Source organism: Ambystoma mexicanum, chromosome 9 (assembly GCF_040938575.1).
Source record: "Ambystoma mexicanum isolate Mex_15411 chromosome 9, UKY_AmexF1_1, whole genome shotgun sequence".
Classification (NCBI taxonomy): Eukaryota; Metazoa; Chordata; class Amphibia; order Caudata; family Ambystomatidae; genus Ambystoma; species Ambystoma mexicanum.
In genome coordinates, this window is record NC_090931.1 from 1,147,432,336 (window position 1) to 1,147,454,894 (window position 22,559).

Genomic DNA, 22,559 nt, shown 5'->3' on the forward strand with positions numbered 1-22,559 from the left:
TACATCAGGGATATACAGCAGGGGTATGATACAGAGGGGCACAGAGAAGGGGTACAGCTATACAAGGTGGTATGGAGGAGAAGGGTGGGTGGAGTCTAGAGAGTTAGGTGGCGCGAGGGGCAATGTGATGGCCTACGTGTTGAAGAGCACAGACTTGTTGTAGAGGTGGGTCTTGAGTTATTTTCTGAGTTATAGGAGCGTGGGGGCGAGTCTGATGCAGACGGGGAGGAGGTTCCATAGTCTTGGGGCATATGCAGAGAAGGCTTTTTCTCTGGTTCTTCCCTTTTTGCAGCCGCGGATTTCAAGTATGAACGTGTCCATGCTTCTGGTGGTGTGCTGTCTACCAGAGATAATGAGTTTCTCCACTAGGTAGCTGGGTAACTTGAGGGTGATTGCCTTATAGATGATGCAGCAAGACTTGAAGGTGATTTGTGCATGTATTGGGAGCCAGTGAAAGTCGAATGGGGCCGGGGTGATATGGTTGTATCTGCGTAGGCCCTTAATAACGTTTGCAGCTACATGTAGAACACTTATCAGAGGCACAAGGGAAGACAACGGAAGGCCTTCAAGGAGTGCATTACCCACATCCAAGTGGGATAGGACCAGCGCTTGAATGCTAAAGCTTTTAGAGTTCATGGTTGATAGTCAGGTCTGTATGTCTGGGTGTTCGATTTTGTTGGTGAGGAGTACAAATTGAATTTTGGAGAGGTTGCGCTTCAAGTATGCACTGTATATCCTCGACTGGATCAGCAAGTTGAAGGTTTTGAGCCTATTGATGTCCTTGATTGAGTTGATCTAGAGGCATAGCTGTGTTACGCCAGCCTATTTGTGGATGTGGATGTTGTGTGTGGCTAGGAATGCTCCCAGTGGCTCCATATATAGATGGAAGATCACTGTGGAGAGGATGGAACCCTGCGGGACTCCACAGGTGATGGGTAGGATTGGCAAACTAGAGGAGTCCATCTGAAAAAACTGCTGGCGATAGGCAAGGTAGGATTTGAACCAGCATAGGACAAGTTTGCTGATCTCTATGCGCCGATGTACGGTGTCTGTAATCACCTGGTGGTCTACTGTGTCAAAAGTAGCTGATAGGTTGAGTAGAACCAGGATCCAGGGTTGGCCATCGGCAAGGATTTTGTGGGCATCGTCGACCACCTGTATGGTTGATGTCTACATGCTGCATCTGTGTCTGAACGCGGATTGGTAGGTTTGGAGGAGAATGTTGGTGTCAATGTTGTTGCAGTTGTACGGCTACCGCTTTCTCGATGATCTTACCTAAGAAGAGAAGATGAGTGATGGGGCGATAATAAACTAAGTTGTCGTGATCCAGAGTGGGATTCTGTGATGCTGGACATGCATTGTGGAGGTACAGGGCCTCCTAGTACTTGTCCTACCACTTCTCTGGGTGTGTTTTCTCTATACTTTCTGCCACTGATGTCCAGCTAGACCTCTGGCAGTGCAGTTCTTCATGTTTTCCTTTCAGTGAACAACACCCATGGGATACCCTTATGGCACTCATGAGTAGGTGTACGTCCTTGTACCCCGTAAGTGTGTTTTTGTTCACCTGTGTGTTGCGCACAGAGCAGGGTATGGGCTGGTAGCAGCTACATGCTGACTTGGCAGTCTCTTTTAGTGTTCTCCATTTTGGGACTCCAGGCCCTGCCATAGGAATCAATGGATTGCTGGAGGATGGGATGATGACCCTTGTGGCCTTGTGCTTTCTATTGCCGTTTATCCTCTTTCCCAAAGTGCTGGAAAGCCCTGACTATGTCCCTTCATCCTGACTGGTTGTTGGGTGAAATGCCATATATAGCTCTGGGGCTGCCTCCTGTTAGACTGACTGGAGCCTTCCCAGAACCTGTGTGTTATGGATACACCCTAGGGTGGGAACTTTTTGCATGGAATGTGAAGTGAACTCACATTCTGTGTTATGCGTGTCTAGTTTCTGTGTGTGTGACACAATGAATGAGACAGCCCAGACTGAAACTGACATTAATCCTGTGTAGTGTGCTAAAAGTCTGGCTACTTACCCCAATCCATTTTTGTTTTATGGGTGTCTGGGTGGAGTGAATGGCCTGAATGCCTGCAAGCCTGATTGGCTGCCTGCCTGCAAGAATGTCCTTCCGCGTGATTGGCTGACTGAGCCTGGCCTAGGCAGAGTGAATGGGGAACGGATGTGTATATCTAGGGACCTCTATCTTACCAATTTGTTCAGAAGCTGTAGACGAAGCTGAAGCAAGAAAAAGCTGTTCCTTGAAGCCCAGCTGGAGGAGAAGTCTGCTGCTGCATTTTTTTCATGTAATCCAAAAGCTGCCATGTTTTTCCAAGGACTGATCCAGAGAGGGCCTGCAAAGGAGGCCTCTACCCGAGCTATGAGGGACCATCGTACAAACTGCTACTCATCATCAGAAGTACCCTGGAATTCAGTAATGTGTGTCTGCCATCCGGAGAAGGGTTCTTCATGAGTCCTGAAGAGTTTCCAGACATCTCAAGTCGAGCAATTCCATTGGTGTCACCCATGGTCAAGAGGTACATTTTGTGACTGCAGGAAGCAGTTGATGTCTACTGCCCAGAAGAAGGGGTACCCTGGCATACTGCTTCTGGACACCCAGAGCTGCAAAAGTTCAAAACTGCCTAAGAACATTTAAACGGATATCTTTGCCATCATCAATGACCACGTTTTCCCGCCTGAGAGAGTCCAGAGTCGCTGAGTGCAGAGCAAGATCTGTCAGTGGGTTTCCCACCACCAGAAGCTAATTAAGATTTCCCGAGGGGCCAGACTTGGTGAAGGTCCGAGGTCCATGCCAGTGGTCAAGTCCAGGTCACCAGAAGCCAACCAGACATCGGTGCTGCGGCTGCATCACCGAAGAACCGAAAGTAGGAAAACCATGAAATTCTAAAACCGACACCAAATGTGACTGCACCTGTCACCAACAGAAGTCACTGAAGGGTCCCATGGGTCTTACTCTCATCTGTCAAGCCTTTAAGTTTAAGGAGCCCACACAAAGTTTCATCTTCACAGGACTTCTTCAGTCAGAGAAATCGCTGACCAAAGGAGAGGACAGCAAACAGCAAAACTGCAGCACTTCAGAAAGACTTTGGTTCAATTTTTCTTCTTGGACTCAGCAACACAGTGGCTCCTTCTTCCAAGGGGGCAAGGGGTCCACCCTCAGAGGGAATCATCAAGTGAAACCAAGAAAATCTGCCACTTTGCCTGCCAAGTCACCAAAGGGCCTGTGACGAGTAAGAGCATCTTCTAGCCTCAGGAGTCATGCAGGAGTCCCGGATTTGTCTTGGATGCTGTTCTCCAGTGACCTCTCAGGTACTTTGGGGTGGTAGAACCTTTTGAACACAGCAGAAGGTTATTGAACAATATTGGACTGGGCTGTAAAAGATAAAAATAAGTTACTCCCTAACATTTCCATTACAGGTTGCCCAGGTGGGGGGATCTTCACACAGAATTGTATATCTAGTATAAAGACAGCATTCTGCCACTGTTCACAACTAACCTGCCTTTTTTCCCTATTGTATGCTGATACACCTCGCTTAAGAATTCACATGCCTATTTAATTCTGTCTGCAGTTAGTGCATCTGGTACCACATAGAGTGTATATGTTTGCCATTTTTTGAATATGTATTTCCACGTACAGAGTGTTATTGTTTAAATGTATATATATTCCCAAATCTTATTTTACATAAAGATGCTGTGTTATCACCTAACATAGTGTGCAGGCATTCCTTTGTGGGGGCCTTGGTTATTCACTGTACTTAGGAACCAACCTACATCCCTTCTGAATGCTTACGCCTGGATGTTTGTCCATTTCTACCAAATTGAGAGCCCTGGCTGAGGTGTTTTGTGCCTTTGCACTACCATATAGAGAGCAGAAGTAAAGCTACCTCCCTCCAGTCTTTACAGTTTCTTTAGTAGAGGGAGGATTTGTCCGGGCTTTAGGGTCGATTGAAAGGCGCCTTGAGTTAGGGAGCTGCTGATGATCTCCAGGTAGGGAAGGAGAGGTTCTTCTGCGAGGGTTTGAGGATGGATGCTGGGAGGATGTTGTCTGTTTACGATGTGGCTTTGAGGGTGGCTAGGATTTCTACCAGGTCCTCTCTCTCTCGAGAGAGAGAGAGAGAGAGAGAGTGTCTTGAATGTTGTCGAGGGAGTGGAGATTTTGTGAGGAGGGATGTGAGGTGGGTCTGTGGATGTGGAGCTGGTGTCTTTGTGCTGGCAAATCTTGCTGATTGTTACAATGAAGAAGGTGTTTATGTAGGTGGATTTTTCAATGGAGTGTGGTATGGCATGGTTGGGTACTGGTTTGACATAGTGCTTGACCGCTTTGCTGTTGGGTTCTGCTATGGTATTCTGATAGTAGGAGGCCTTGGCTATGTTGATTAGTTGTCAGCGGGTTGCTCGGAGTTCCTTGAGGAGTACCAGATTGGAAACGGTCTTGGAGCGGCGCTCCTCCAGGAACTATGATGTCATTGATCTGGATCCACCCAACAGGAATCTTACTCACTGAACAAAAGACATGTTCAACCTGGCTACTAAGATAAGTTCTAAGCATGCACGAAATTAGGGAGAGTCTGACAAAGGCTACATTACAAAGGCGATTGTAGCCCAAAGAGAAAATTTGATATTTAGTTGGATGTTAAATTATAATGCTAAACCATGGGAACGAACTGTAAATGCTGTTCATGATGCTGTCCCTCTTTGTAAAGATGACAACCGATTCACTGCCACAAGAAATATACATGGTTGTATGTTTACAGTCTCCTGTGAAGGAGGATGCCTATGTTGACCTCATTTGTAAAGACAACAACCTGCCCAGCACATTCTTATATGTCTGTAGGTCACCTGAGCCCTGCTAATCCAATAACCACTGTTAATCCACACTCCCCCACCCCAGCCACCATCGCACCTCACCTGTTGTGACCAAACCTTATAGCAGCAAGCTAGTTAGCACAAACTCGTCAGCAAAAAAATGTATATGGCTACACACCCCCTAACACTCCCATTTATGTTAGCTGCCTCAACCTGGCAGCCAACCCTATCACCAACACAGACCCTCAGAACACACCCTCTGCCAAAAACAACAAGTTGTATGTGAGTCTACTCACCACCTCACTGCATAGCCATCAGCCTACCCTTGGGACCTGGGTACACCCAGCCACAACCAAACAGTCCATGCTCACAGTGCCACGCCCCATCCCCTTAGCTGCTCAACCCCTCATGACCTGTGCCCTCATTAATGCACGTTCCATACCTGCGCATGCCCTTGAAATAAACAACCTCATTACCACCCATAACCAAGATGCCCTAGCTATTTCAGAAACCTGGCTTCACAAAGCATCAGGTCCTGCACTGTGCCTAGCCATTGCCTCCGGCTACACTGTCTACCGGAATGATAGGCTCACCTCCAGAGGAGATGGTGTTGCCCTTGTGGCAAGCGGCTCCTTCCTTATTAGGCAGGTCAACACACACTCATTGAGAATGCAAACATGCTCTCCCTCAAGCTGTCTTCCTCACCTACCTGCACCATCTCTATCCACCTCATTTACCACCCTCCAGACCCCATACTAAACTTCAAGGAGAACCTCCTCAACATCCTTGAAGACAACATCAAAGCCTCCTAAAAAATCATCCTCTTGGGAGATCTTAACATGGGCCTTAACGACCCAAATGACCCCCAAGCCATATCACTGGCTAACGTCCTTGAAACCCTAGGCTTCAGGCACTGCATCTCCAACCCCACTCACGTAAAGGGCCGTACACTGCACTGGATTGCTGAACACAAATGCCAGTCTCAACCAGCTCCAATACATCCTGCCCTTGATCTGACCACCACATTATTGATTTCTCCACCCCCCACCCTGGGAAACCTAAACATACTGCCACACCACTATCACCGGCAGTCACACACTACTCACGGAAGCTCACAAAAGGAAATATCTGGTCAGACACCAGAGAGATCTTTACCATCTTTAGTGAACTGGAGACCCCAGCCACACCTCCCCCTACCCTTACCAAGGATGAATCCTGGTGCTCAAGCATCCAAATGGCAATGCTCAACAAAGTTGACAAAAATATTCTAAGCAATCTAGCTGACTGCCACAAGTACCCCAATGCCCTAGCCACAATCACCTCCTCTGACTGCCCTACGCAACAGATCCCCCAGTTTAACTTCAAGGAGATCTCAGAGACTGAAGTCCTAGCAATAATCAAAAGTCTAAAACACTCCAGATGCAAAGGAGGAATATGTCCAGCACCCCTCATCACAGACTTTGCAGATATCCTAACACCACTCATCACTGCCTTCATAAATGCCTCCTTCTCAACAAACACAGTGCCTGTCAGCCTCAGAGGAAGCCTGGGTACCCCCTCCTAAAAAAAAATAATCCTTAGACCCTTTATTTCCACAAACTACTGGCCAATCACTACTGTCCCCTTCTTACAAATAATAATTGATAGGGCAGCCTACCAGCAAGTTCAGCACTTCCTTGAAATCAACCACGCACTAGTAGTGCGTCAGTGTGGATTCCGCCCTGGCCATGGTACAAAATCAGCCCTGCTAGACTTAGAAAATCAGCTGAATGAGATCAGGGTTGAGAGAAAGTCAGCACTTCTACTCCTAAATCTGTTTGCTGAATTTGACCTGGTCGACCACAAAATCTTACGCCACCACCTCAATACCTCTGCCAACCTCTCCCCTTTCAACACTGCCTGAATCGGTTCCTTTCTGGAAGGAAGAGTCATGAGGGTATTCTCAGAGAACGCCAATGCCTCACCCTCCCCTATCTTATGTGGGGTCCATTCCAGGATCATGCATATTCCCAACCCTACATAACGTCTTCACTAGGCCCCTCTACGAAATCTTGGATTCCCTCAGAATAGCCTACACTAACTATGCCGATCACACACACATTTTGCTCACACACACAGGCAATTATGCAGACGATTCCAACACCCTCAGAAATACCTATTCCTTGATACAGTTGTGGATGGCAGCAAACCACCTGCGTCTAAACGGTGACAGAACTGAAATCTTATTTGTCGCACCGCCCACAGCTCTAATATATCTCAATGAACAATATACGGCCTTGCAGATCGATAACATCTTGATCCCTGTCTGGGCTTCTGTAAAAAACCCTAGGGGTGCACCTTGATGCCACCCTCTCTTTGTTCCATCAAGTGAATGCCATTGACTCCTCAGCAGCCTATGCCTCCAAAGTAATACATGCTGCTAGACCTCTCTAAAAACAGCTGCTTAACAAATGCCCGAGCAATAGTCAGCTGGAGTATTGATTATTGCAATGTCCTCTTAGCAGGCATCTCTTCTAGAAACATCCAAAAACTACAAGTAATACAAAATAATACCCACTGCGCAGTGTTGAACATTCCTAAAAGAGAACATATCTCAGCAGCTAGAAGAGAGGACAACTGGCTGCCCATCCGAGAATGCATCATTTTCAATAATTTGTCCATCACCCATAAGTGCCTGTCCAACACTGCCCCCCTACCTCTCCCAGAAAATAGCCAAAGCTCACTCTACAAGACCTACCAGGACACCATACGCTGACCGCCTACTCCTACCGAAAGTTAAACAAGCAAAAGCCTGTGGCTCTAGCTTCTGCTACGGTTGCAGTGAAACAGTGGAACACGCTCCCCCCTTCGCTGAGAGCAGAAAAATCTTACTGGGGATTCCAAAAAGCACGAAAAACACAGCTTTTTGATTAGACTGAACCACCTTTTGTGCTCCACTCCTTTTATCAAAATGTATTGTATGTTAAACCTAATGTAATTAACCATACCTGTAACAGTGCCTCAATGCCTCTGAGTTGTTTGGTGCTTTATAAATTAAGTAAATAAATAAATGTATAGATTTGGTTTCAGTATTGTGTAAAACACAGGGGGTAATAATGCTTCGCTATATGTTTTCCTTTTTTCCATTCTTTATGTCCATATATATAGATGTGTAATGGTACACTAAAATCACATCATGCTTTAAAAATGTGAATTGAGTACATAAACACTTTAAAAATTGCAATATATGTTTTAAAATCACAAATATTTTTGAGCCATATTATAGTGTATGTTATCCATACAGCTTATGTTTGTCACTTCTGCTGTATATGCGGTGTAAATATTGAAAACATTCCCTTTGGGGACTTTGTTGTTAACATTGTTCAGAATCTGGTAGAAAATTAGGGACAATTCATCATAATCATTGTGCTTCTTCTTCATTACTCCAACAACAGCAGGTCCCTACCAAGGAGGTGAAGCATGATGTAACAGAGAAACTGCTATAGCTGTCAGTAGTGGTGATGATGTGGCAATGTATGCAGAGCCCACTATAATTTCTTGACAACCTAATTATTCATTGTGTTGCAAACAATCAAACATAAGACCTTCCATGAGCAGGAAGGCAGATTTACAAAGATATTTGCCAGGAATGTCTTGCATTCAATTGTTTTAGAGAATACACTTCTCATAGACTTGCTGTATCGTGGCATTCCTCTGTGGTAAGAATCACAATCTGACACTTTTTCAATCAAAGAAATGTGAGTCATTTAAATTGTGTTTCTGGGGGCATGCCTAAGTGCTGATGGAGACGGTCACTTTATCCGGAGCGCCATCCTGGTGTTCTTCTCATACATATTATGTGGCCTTAATTGGTCCTAGAATTATTTAATATAACTTGCCTGCTATTAGTATAGTTGATGTCTAAGCCACAGTTCCAGCGGTACTTTAGCAAGCTTCACTGAAGAAGATTAAATCATCTACGCACCTCGGGTGGGAGCGGCCAACCGCAGGGAGGTTGGGTGAGTTAGCATCTGACGTGTCTAGTCAGCTGGCCGGCAGATGCGTCGGCAAATACTCTGGCTAATGCAAGGAAGTGCGTGTCCTACATAACAAATGTAACGCTGGATTTAAAGGCACACGCTCGTTTACAAAGGCAGTAAATATAAATTAACACAGTATATGTGTGTTTATAAAGACATTTTATCTCTGAAAAGGAGGAATCATTTCTGGGCTGCATTCACATGTTGTTTGAGCTAAAACAGAACGAAATAAGCGTCTCCTTATTAGTTTCTTCATGTATATTACAATAAAAACTATCCATATTTGAAGAATAAGGATAGTTCTTGCCCTATAACTTTTTTGCACATGGCTGTCAAGGCTGTTTTTTCCCCCTAAAACACTACAGTTCCCAGACAACCAAATGGTGGGAGAACAAGGGAGCAACCTGTCTGGGAGAGAGACCAGGGAGACCTGCTGAACCTCAAAGCAATCCATGCCGCTCACCACAGAAACAGAGGCAATAGGTGATGGGCATCACTGTGACTGTTATGGCTTCAGTGAGTATGCAGTGTGCTTTCCTGAGTACATCGGAAATATCATGTGGTGGTTGGGTCCTCCCAAAAGCCACATTCCCCCTCGTGGGCAGAACTGGTATTGGCTTCCACTATGACAGGCCCCCAGCCCAGGGTGATAGACCCTGTCACACCAGGCAGATCACTGGAGAGTTACGAAATGTCATGAAGCTGCTAAAAGAGTTAAATAGTGTAGAAATTATGCAATATATTGCACCACAACTGATACAAATACGATTATTAGCTTATCACAACAAACTGTTGCCCTGATCTGATCTCTAGGATGCATTCTACAATGATGCTGTTGAGGTCTCACCCACATCGATGTTCAGCTTGAAATTGTATTCATTCACAAAGAGTGATAATTTAAGAGCCCCTTAATGTGTGCTTTAATATGAATGAATGTGAAACATTAACATTAAATTTAAGAGTCATCTCTCAATTGGTTATTTCTCATATGTCATCTGATTTTAAAATATCAATGATTGTCCAGCAAAGATCGACATCTTAATGGTTCTTTTCCAGAAAATCGCATACTATGGGAGATTGCAGATGTTGCATGTTATTTTTCAGGATGGGTGAAATTAGGTATTCCATGTTATTGTATACTCTCTTTGTGGCTTGGCTTAAGCCTGTGTTGGTATCCTTGAATAGTCAAATTGATACACAGATTGTCTTTTTATTGTTAATATTCATCTTAAGAGTAGTAATTTCTTCTAATTTTCAGAGTTGTACAGAGGGATTGTTATTTCTCTGGCTTTCAGAGTGTTAGCTTGTATACCTTGCTAAACCTATGTGGTCGATTTATTTGTTGACAAACTTGGTATATACATTCCCCTCTTTCTGATAGATCCATTGATCTCAAATGTAGTTCCTGAGTGCTTTTCAGTATTGGGAAGACTAGGTTGATTTTTCTACGAATGTGCCAGTCCATACATTGTGAGAGTAGCACAACATCACCTGTCCAAATACATAACAAATTATTGATGCAATTCTGCCATAAGTGTACATGGTCACTGTATGTGATATTGACCAATACAACATCTTTCCCAAAAGCAGACATTTAAAGGTTGGCTAGGGTATGGGCAAAGGCATATCTCATATTTGTGTGTTTCCAAGTATGTTTGAACAATCCAAAATTGTTTGATAATGCAAGGTTTATTAATTTGACAATACAACATACTTGGTGTTCAACTAGTATGTAGCCTTTCCTCTGCTATAATGAGTTATTGGGAGGTATTAAGTGAGATAATATCTAGAGACACCAATGTATCATTTTGTGTGTCAAAGTCTGAACAAGTTCCTTAAAATAATCATGAGTTTGTATGCCCAAGAATAGAAAAATATATCAGTGTATTTAGGTAGACGTTCCAATACAGACCCACAGCCAGAAACCTTTAGCCATTTTAGCCCAGTTCAAACATGATGTTTCTTTTTTGGATGATGAATCCTGTGGACATAGTAGTTCCATTAGACTCACACTAAATTGATCCAAAAATAATTGTAATTGCCTCTGGATATTTTAACATAAAGATTGACAAAGGGCTAGCAGAGGAGGAGAATGACTAATAAGAAGGACACACATGGAGTGTACCACCATATGCAATCTCCAGGCCAAATAGTTGCCTTAGAGGCCACCTATTTAATATATTGAAATGGAATATGAGTGGTAAATTTGGTCAGTTGGATGGTGCCATTTTATGTACCTGCAGGAGAAACCTTAAGAGGTCCCCAGGGGGACTCACTAATTGACTACTTCCTAATTGTCCTTAAAGACTGGCACATAATAATGGATATGGAAATTATGAAGCAGGACAAGAGTGACCACAACCCCTTGAGGCTGAATTCCCACCTAGAAATTAAAGAGAAACCATTGTGTAGGTCCTTGTAGGGCTCTAATTGTCAAACAGCAGAAGTGTTTGCTGAAATAAGCTCAAAATCATATCCTTCTATGAGAATGACTTGAGGGAAGCAAGACCACTCATCATTGAATGCCTAAAAGAAGGAGATAACCCAATAAACCTGATTGCAGATTATCTAAAACTAGGTAGGGCTTTCAGTCCAGAAAAAGTAGACACCCAACAATCATGAGGTAATGTACTTTGTTGGCCAAAGACCAACCGCCTCATGTGTTTAGTATTAGAAATATATAGCCATAAGCTTGACTAAAGTGCAGCCATTTTGAATCGACTGAAATCGCCATTTTGTTTTCTAACGTTTGCCTTTTGCTGAAAACTTATTCTGCTCCGCTAGTACATTATTGTTCATGCATAACACAAGGCTACGAGAGACTTGTTGAAACATAATGCAGCAACCCAGACAGAAATGCCTGGTCTCCTCCCTCACAAGTCCTTGGAAGTAAGCAGCGAGGCATTTAATCAGTACACAGGTGTCAGCTAGTCTTGTTAATACAGTCGAAATATTAGAAGCAAACATTAAATGGCTTGAATTATGTTCTTCTTTGCGGCCCCCCTTTCCTGAGCCCGGTATAGCCCTGGAGAGCAAGTTGACCCCCCCTTACACAAATAGAAACTAGGATATAGCGAGGCCTGGAATGTGTCTCTCCCCTGCACGCAGCTTGCTTGCAGAGAACAGAAGCAGTGTGTTCTTATAACAAAGAATTGTGTCTGCAGGCTCATGAAATTGCAAACTGTTGCTAAATAATATGTCTGAAGGTGTCATACTCATCACAATTGTCAATCATCGAAACCAGTTCAAAGGAAATACATTATGGGCGGTATCGAATGTGTCACCACTGATTGTAAGATGCTCGCTTTGTATATATGTAACTGTTGTACGATTCTCACTCTCTTGCGTCCACCGGGGTCTGGAAACACATGTCGTGGGGCGTGGGACCCAGTTGGCCAACTGTGACTATTTGCTTTGCAATAAACCCTAGCTTTTGGGAATACAACCTTGTGTGTGGCGTATCAGTTTGTGTGCCTTGTTTCCATATGCGAGGGTCCCTCAGTGGCCCCTTGAAGATGGCGCCCGAATAGGGACCCTCCCCCACTTATTCCATCGCGTTACATTGTAAAATAAGGAAGGCGGAGAGAACGGCGAGGACGGGATGATAGAGCCGGGATCAAGAGGTGTTCGGGGTGCCCCTGTGAAAGTGATGAGAGACTCCTTTGCAGAGCTGCACACATCTGATCCCTGATCGACGTGCCCGGCCAGAGAACAGGGAGGCGAGGATCCCGAAACGAGGCAGAGTGAGCCAAGATACGCAGACACGACGATTATTGGTTGCGTCAGTATACGGATGAATTGCGTCTTGAAAGAAATTTTGACTGATCAGGTGAGTCGTGCCCCGATTCAAAGTAACCCTGATATTGGTTGAGAGTTGATTTTGCAAAATCAAACACCCAGTGTAAGGTTGATTAGCAGAGGGTAAGGTTAAAACATGCCTGGGGTATTGTCCACCTTAGCAGGATTTTTCTGCTGCGGTAGACAATCTTTGGAAACTGGCCAGGTCACGCCACCCGAGGGGTCGCTGGCCTATGAGACATATGTGAAGTATGGTGTAGGGGCAATAATGTTTTGTGAGAATTGGCATAGGCAAACCAGAAAAGAGGAAGATCTGCAGTGGCCGAATCATGTGAGTTTTGAGATTATGAGAATTGATTACTTGGAGAAGGTGTTGATGAAAAGAAAACTCGTCCTGCAGCATTTGATATCCTTAGGGACTGGAGAAGGGAAGCTGTGCTTTGTTGGAAAAGTAGAGAGAAGAGCGCGTGCAGGCGTAAGTCGAAAGCAGAAAGAGTGAAAGAAAAAGAGGAGGAGGAGTGGAATGATAGTTTGAGAAAATCGGATAGACATGGTCAGTTGAGTATAGATAAAATATACCCACAAGAGTTGCATTCATCAGATGAATTAATAAATAAAATATTAACTGATAAAAAGTGAGGCCCAAGGAGAGAGACCAAAAAGACTGCATCAGTGACTATTACTCAGCCCCCTCCAGCTGATCATTCCTTCCCTACTGATTAAATCCCAGCACAGCCACAGACCACACAATCAGCGCCTCCCATTAGCCAGCAAGCAGCGCAATAGTCACTTCCCATTCCCGTTGTCCCATCCGCACCTCCCTCCCAAGAGATTGTTTCTGTCCCATCTGCCCCTCCAATAATTGAACCTGTACTCATTGAAACAAGAGAGGGGACCAGACAAAGTGGATGCGCGAGAGTGACCCGTAGTGCGATCAGCAAGGAGAGAAAACAAGAGTTGCAAGAACAGGCAGAGATGTATATAAACAGGAATTATGAAACGACAAAGCTAGCTTTGATGTATGATTTCAGGAGGAGCAATGAAAGACAGGCATTGTTGGAATGCATGGGGGAATATTTAACGGCGAGAAGGAAACAGTTAATTGGAAGGCTACCACCACAGCAGTTGTTAGCTTTGAATGCATTAGCATGTTGTAGAGAGAGAGATGAAGAAATAAGGGAGTATGTAGACAGACTTTTTGAATTTAAGAATTAACTTGATGATGAATATGCTGAAATGTTTGCCATACCGGGGAAGAGGAATAAAGATATTAGGAGAGAAAGGAGGGAGGTGGTGACACAATATGTACAGCAGCGATTTCTGTCGTTGCCAAGACAAGTAGGGGATAAACTAAAAGTATGTATACGAGAGGCGTTAAAATGGATTTCAGATCCTAGTATTTCCACAATGGAAATACATGAGATATTTGATGAATACCCCTTGCCAATGAAAATAGAAGCACTACGAACAATGGTTGAGGTGCTACTTCAGCAAGTGGTGGGACACAATAGAGGGAGAGGAAATGCACAAGGCAGAGGTAATTCGAAAATGCATGGAGGGCCTCTGGGACTAAATCAGTGTGCATACTGCAGAGAGGAAGGTCACTGGCGAGCGCAATGTCCACATTTACAAAATAGAAATGTGTATGGCCAGAGAAGACAGCATAGGGGGAATCCAGGAACAAATCGACAGAATAGAAACCACAGGGAGCAGCACCAAAATAGCCAAGGAAATGGTACCCAGAATCAGAACCAAGCTCAGAATCAGACTGCTTTTAACCAGAATCAGAGCCAACAGAGCACGCAAAATGGAAATAGAGGAAGGGGCGGGAACATTTTTGATACCCAATCAAATACGTACTATAGTAATAGTCGCGATTACACATCGGATGATGTGTTATTTTCTCAATAGGACAGCCCAAGACAAGGGTCGGAACCAGTGCCTATTCCCGTGAATCAAAAAAGGACCCTACGTAGAAATGAAAGTCGGGAATAGAGAGCATAGCTTTCTCATAGATACGGGGGCACAAAAGTGCTTGATAGACCATCAATTGGTTCCGGAAATACCACTGTCAGGGCAAAGAAATATTTCAGTAGGGTCTGCAGGTACCCCAGTGATCAATCCAGTGTCCCAACCAGTAGCAGTGCCATTAGGTCCATTCACTGAATATTGTCAATTTCTCTTAACTGAAAATTGTTGGGAAAACCTTTTGGGGTTAAATCTATTGAAAAAACTGAGTGCAGTTATCCATTGCACTCCTGATGGAGTGTTCTTGACAATTTCGCCACAGAATGTACAAGTATCTGAATTTCTGTCCAAACCTTTGCCAGGAGAATTGAGTGAACTGCCGACTTGTATATGGGCGATGAATGACAATGATGTGGGAGGCTTGAAAATAGAGCCAGTAAAAATTGCTCTAAAAGTAGGAGTAACGTTACCTCGTATTCCACAGTATAAAATGTCAGCAGAAGGAGAGAAAGGATTGAAAAGTATTGTTTCTGATTTGTAAAATTGGGGGTGATTGAAGAGATTACAGGCAGTACATGTAACAGTCCCATCCTCCCGGTGTATAAGAAAGGAGGTAATGAGGTACCATATTGTTTCATAATTGATCTGCGCGCATTAAATGAGGTAGTAGATCCCCAATTCCCATTGGTTAAGTGAAGGGGCCCCTGAGGGACCCTCGGATGTGGAAACAAGTCACAGTCACCACACACAAATAGATACACCAGCCAGCCACGAGGTTCTGTTCCCAAAATCTAGGGTTTATTGCAATATAAAGTAGTCCCAGTTGGCCAATTGGTCCCACGCCCCGTGACGTGTGTCTAACAGACCTCCGTGGACACAAGAGAGCATGAAACGTACATCAGTTACATATATACAAACGGAGCATCTTACAATCAATAATGACACATTTGATGCCACCCCCAATTCATTTCCCTTTGAATCAGAGGCGATGATTGACCAGTGTGACAAATATGACACCTTAGACCACCATATTCTGTAACAGTTTGCAATCTTCAATTTTACAGATACCATTCACAGCGTTTCTGTTTTTCATGGGCAAGCTGCGGGTAGGAGACTGGCACATACCAGACCTCTCTATCTCTTAGTTTCGATTCTCGCTCTAGAGGTCAGCCCGCTCTCCGGGGCCTCACTGGGCTCAGAAAGGGGGGCCGTAAAGAAGATCATAATTCAACTCTTTAAATGCTAGTTTCGTACATTGCTATTCTTTCAGGAGACTCGCTGGCATTCGTGTACTGATTAAATGCCTTGCTACCTGTCTTCAAGGATATGTTAGCGAGGGAATCAGGCATTTCTGTCTGGCTCTCCAGTGTAATGTTTCAACATGTTTCTTAACCTTGGACCATTGAAGCGAAATAATATCTACAGCAAAGCAGTTTTACATGAGGCAAAGTGGCAACGTTAGAGAGAGCAGAGAGAGAAAACAAAATGGCGATTCTGGTCATCTTAAAATGGCTTTAACTCTAGTTGAACTAATAGCTACGTAACAACTAATGACTAATGAATATATATTCTTACACTGTAAATGAGGCGGTTGATCTTCGGCCAACCAATTATCATTAATTTCTGGACCTTCAAGGGGTGTTTGGTTTTTCTGGATTGACAAACCCTCCTCTTGGCCGTAAGCCAAATTTCTCATCTATACATTGCATACTCTTCCGACCAACTATTTGGATTAGATTCGGAATCTGATTCAAATTCGGACTCATGTACACTTGTTGCCTCCTCGTCATTATTATCAATATCAATTGCCATGAATTCTTTAATGGTTTAAGATTCGTTAATATGGCGAGTGCTTGATTTAGTAATGTTTTTTCATTTCATCATTTGTACACACTCTTCACTAATTTCAGTACATATTATGGGGAGACAATGTATGCAACAACAACATGTCACGAATATTCATAGGGTTGCTACTAGGATTGCAAATAGTTTCCATCCCCAGGATCGCAACACTTCCCAGAACCAGGATCTTATGTTCAATTCCCAACCGCCTTCAGGGGGGTGAAGATCAGGACTTAACACATGCAATTTTCTTATTGCCTCAAAAATCGTGGGTGAGGGGTCACGTACAAATACGCAACACACTGATCCCACGATTTTGCAAACACTGCCACAATCAACTGAGTCATATTATATAATATATCAGTGGTTCCATTTATTGTTTCTTCTAATATCCTAGACAGTCGTCTTATGTTATGAGAGTTTATCGCATGGCCCCAAAATGGTATGAATGATTTTGCTATATCTCCTACAATCAACCCGTCTTTAATATTACGGCGAGGTCGTGACCTGGTCAATTTTGTTATGTCTGATGTTTTTAAAAAAAACACCCCAGGAAACAGAAATCCCAAATAACACGTACCTCCCCAGTTCCTAGGTAACCAAGGATATGCTTTTTCTCCAAATATGAAATACACAGGATCTCCCACATATATTGGTTCCACTTCTTTATCAAGGAATGCTATATTCCTGCATCTGGTAAATGTTCCTACCTGGAAAGAACCCTTTTTCTTTAAACAGAATGGGACAGAATGAGGGTTATAATTCACTGTATATGAAGGGGGTTCCGCATCCTTATTCCCCTGTGGGTTCATGTGGAACGTGATCACAGAAGTTTTTTAAGGTACAGACAATGTATCCTGTGGCATTATTGGTGGTGTAATTAATTGTCTTTTGTGGAACATGGAGCAACCCACTGGTTTCATAATCACTTCCTCAAATTCATTCATATTTGTTTTATCTAGTTGACCAGTTTCACTTTCGTTCCATTTCCCATAATATAGGGCACTCATAGAAGCATAACATGCATAAGTTAAGGGCAGGGGCTGTACATACCATCCTATTCCCTGACCACCATGCTGCGGCAGCTGGGCACACGCCCAACAATTATTTTTTCTTAGGATTGAGTGTGTCATATTCATTATTAACAGCAATGTGTTGTTCCCATATCCTTCCCTATGTTTCTCTTCCAATGGGGATAAGGTATAAGAAATCACATGGACTGGGATTTCTGTTGTGGAAATGTTCATAATGGGCAAAAGTACTTCAAAAGGGTGCATTTCCTCTAGGTACCATAATACTGATATGGTCAACATTGGGGCTAATATACTCATTATGCACAATACTATGGTTAGACCCAGCATACAATTCTTTATAATTCCCTATCAGCAGTGGTGCAAGAGGGGGCATTTGCTGGTTCCGACATTTCTTCTCTTCCTTCTTCTTCTGCTGTGCTCGTCGTGAATATCTCTTGTTCATGTGCTTCCCAGGATGTTGACAGAGTTCAATCGATGTCTAAAATCTGTTTATGCCAGTTTACTATTTGCCTGGATTGCTTTTTCATTTGGCAAGGTCTTCGTGCATTTTCACATTGCCCTATAGTTTCAGAGCAGCTGCCTTTGTACCACGTGCGCCCCGCTTGTTCACTCGGGTTCCTGACACATGGATTTAGCACTGAGGAGTTGTGTTTCGTGAGCTGTTTAATTTGCACAACTCTGATGCCACCCTCCTCTAGGCCTCCGGTTTCCACTTCATCCGAAAATAGGAAACAGAGGCAAGAAATTCACCAAGAGATGAAAAATGTGATCACTCCTTCTTTCTGCTCCGCAGGTTGTACCGATTTGCTCCTAGTACCGTGTGATCAACAAATAATGCGGGTGCACTTCCGGTCTCAAGCTTGGAGTCAGCCTGGGGCACAATGGCAGATGATGATGGGTGCCCAGGCAACAATGCAGGCTGTGGCGCAACAGTAGATGGTGGGCGCCACAGAGGTATGCGCTTGATGTCGGCCAGCAGAGATGCAGAATATGCTGGACAACGTTGAGGCACTCTTTGCTCTTTTGTTTTTATGGCAATCTCATCAGGCTTTGTTTCAGGATCAGGCAGTTTCTGTGGCAGGGGACTGGAAATGGTATTTTTCCGTTTCTGGAACCGTTGCTATCTCTTTCTGGTCTTTGTCCCAATCAGTTAACGTGTCTAATGGCGATGGGACTTTCTTGGTGTGCGTGGCATGAATCCACGCCTTGCGTCCATCCACGCGTAATGCTGTCTGCGTGGTTAAAAGTACCTTGTAGGGCCCACGCCACCTGGGTGCCAGCGATGTTTTCTGCTCATAGTTTCTGATGAGCACCCAGGTTCCGGGCTCTAATGCATGGCCAGTATACCGCACCGGTAATGCCACCTGCACCTGCTGATGAATCAAACACAGTTTTTTTACTTTTTTTACTAACAGATTACAGTAAATGCTGAGAACAGGGTCTTCTACCTCTCTCATTCTTTTAGGCTGAGGTGCGCACCACACTTTTGCCGTCTCCCCATTATAATTTCATAGAGGGAGAGCCCAGTTCTTGCCTGCACTGACGTGCGCATACACAGTAACACTATTGGTAATGCATCTACCCAGATTAATTTGCTACCTGCACAGATCTTACTGATTTTGGACTTCAAAATTCCGTTATGCCGTTCAATAAGACCGGCCGAACTCGGATGTCTCGAACAATGGCATTTTTTATCAATCTGCAATCCTGCACAAATCAGCATTATCACTGCACCTACAAAGTGTGGACCATTGTCCGACCATCTGACACGGGGCATACCAAAGCGAGAGAAATACTCTTTTAGCATTACCGTTGCCGTGCTCATGGCTGTGCAATCTTTCAAGGGATATGCTTCTACCCATTTGCTGAATGCACATATGATCACCAGAACGTATTTCAGATGTTGGCATCTCTCCATCTCTATGAAGTCAAAGTGAATCACTTTGAATGGCATAGAGGGAGGTCCAAAACTTCCTGTTGAAGTCACTGTTCCTTTTCCCTTATTGTGCTGTAGGAACGTGATGCAGTTTTGCACCAGCCTCTCGGCATTCTTTTTTGAGTGGATTTTCCCAGACCGTGGCTAAATGTTGGACTATTTTCTTCGCACAGATGTGTTTGGGACTGAGAGCCATTGTGACCATTGCGTTTACATAAGCATTCGGCAACATCCAATTCCCATTTTTTTTGTCCACCCACCAACCCTCCAAATCCAGTTCTGCAGAGCCCTTGGCCCATCCCTGTATTTCGTCGGCGGTAGCTTCCGCCTGCATTTCTTTAACATTCACAATTCCATTTTCTATCATGCAGGGCACTTCCTCCGATTGTACTGTCAACATTTTTGTACTCAAATCAGTGGCAGTCTGTTTCGCAATCTTGTCTGCAAATGCGTTTCCTTCTCCCACTTTAGATGTCTCCTTTTTATGCGCCTCGATTTCACTACTGCCAGGTGCTTTGGACACATAAGTGCAGACAGTAATCGCACAATCAGAGGGCCATGTTGAATTCTAGCCCCATGGGATGTTAAGAAACCTCTCTCGGCCCATAATCGGCCAAAGTTATGGACTACGCCGAAGGGGTACTGGCTATCAGTATAGATGTTTACGCTCAAGTTCTCTGAAATTTCACAAGCTCTTGTTAAAGCAATTATCTCTGCTGCTTGGGCGGAGTTATAAGGAATTCTTTTACTCTCCACAATACTTTTTAATGTCGTAACAGCATATGCGGCAGTTGATGAGCCGTCAGGTTGTTTAAAACAGGAGCCGTCACAAAACAATTCCCCATCTGGTTCTATTAGTGGTGTGTCGCTCAAATCAATTCTCCCTTTTGCTTCTTCCTCAGTAACCATTAGGCAATCATGGGGAGGCAATTCAGTCCCACCACTATTTTCCCCGGGCATTGGCATTAATTCTGCTGGATTCGAAGCACTACACCTCATAATTTGGATGTTGGGCATGAACAATACAATTTCATATCTAGGCAATCTAGCAGAGGTGAGGTGTTGCGTCTGTGTTCTATTGAGTAGAACATCTATGGCATGTGGCACCATCGAAATTAAGGTGTGCCCCAAAACCATCCCTTCTGTTTGTTTCACTGATACAGCAGCCGCAGCAACAGCTCGCAAACATGGTGGTAGTGCGCGCTACAGGGTCCAGCGCAGAAGAAAAATAGCCGCATGGCCTATTTCTTCCACCTTGTTCCTGTCTTAAGACAGACAACCCGCATCCTTCGTTCTCATGCACAAATAGCCTAAAAACCTTTTCATAATTCAGTCTGCCCAAAACTGGAGCAGAACTCAAAATGTTTTTTAGCTAATCAAATGCTTTCTGACATTCTTAATTCCACCGCAAAGGCATCACAGCATCCTTTTTTGTTAATTCCACCATTGGTTTCACAATTAAAGCGAAGTTCATAACCCATTGAAGGCAATAAGAAGCCATCCCTATTATCGCTCTCACACCTTTCTGTGTTGTTGGAATAGGCATACCAGAAATACTCTTTATTCTCTCTGGTGTTATCTTCTCCCTTCTTTTGAGAGTAGATATCCCAAATACGCTACTTCTTTCTGACAGTACTGGAATTTCTTTAGGCTTGCTTTATGGCCATGCGTGGCTAGATGAGTCAATAATAGAAAAGTACCTTTTTTTACATATCTCCTCTGTGTCAGCAGCGATTAGTAAATTGTCAATGTATTGTAACAATACACAGTCTGCTGGTAATTCTAACATGTCCAACTGCTCATTCAATGCTCTACTGTATATGCTCGGACTTTCAGTATAGCCTTGTGGAATGCGTGTGAATGTGAATTATCATCCTCCTAAAGTGAAGGCAAATACATACTTGCTTTCTTTGTGTACTGGAATGCTGAAGAAACCGTTTTTCAAATCAATAACACTAAAGTATTCTGCCGAAGCAGGGATCATTGTCAAAATCGTAGTGACATCTGGGACTAAGAGGAATTGGGGATCTACTACTTTGTTCAGTGCACAGAGATCAATTATGAAACAGTACGGTACCTCATTACCCCCTTTCTTGTATAAGGGAAGAATGGGGCTGTTACATACACCACCTGTAATCTCTTCAATCACTCCCAATTTCACGAAATCAGAAACAATACTTTTCAATCCTTTTTCTCCTTCTTCTGAAATGTTATACTGCGGAATACATGGTAACGTTATTCCTTCTCTTAATGTAATTTTTACTGGTTCTATTTTCAAACATCCCCCATCATTGTCATTCACGGCCCAAATGCAAGTTGGTAACTTACTCAATTCCCCTGTTAAAGGTTCTGTCATAAATTCAGAAGTTGGCCTAGTCTGGGGAGAAATAGTCAAAAATACCCAATATGGTGTACAGTGAATAACTGCGCTTAGTTTTTTTCAATAGATTAAATCCTTAAAGATTCTCCCCACAATGCTCTGTTAAAAGAAATGGACAATGTTCAGTAAAAGGCCCTATTGTCACTGCCACTGATGTGGATTCCGGGTTTATTACTGGGGTACCTGCGAACCCTACTGAGATATTCTGTCACCCTGACAGGTATGTCTGGAACCAAGTGATGATCTATCGAGCATCTTTGTGCCCCCGTATCTACGAGGAATCTATGCTCATCATTCCCGATTTTCATCTCTACGGAGGGTACTTTCTGATTCACGGGAATTGACACTGGTTCTGACCCCTGTCCTGGGCTGTCCTATTGGGGTAACAACACATCATCCTCGTTATTATTATCAATATCAATGGCCATGAATTCTTTAATAGTTTCAGATTCGTTACTATGGCGAGTGCTTGATTTAGTAATGTTTTTTCGTTTCATCATTTGTACACAATCTTCGCTAATTCAAGTACATATTATGGGGAGACAAGGAATGCAACAACAACATGTCACAAATATTCATAGGATTGCTACTAGGATTGCAAATAGTTTCCATCCCCAGGATCGCAACACTTCCCAGAACCAGGAGCTTATGTTCAATTCCCAACCGCCTTCAGGGGGGGTGAAGATCAGGAATTAACACATGCAATTTTCTTATCGCCTCAAAAATCGTGGGAAAGGAGTCACGTACAAATACGCAACACGCT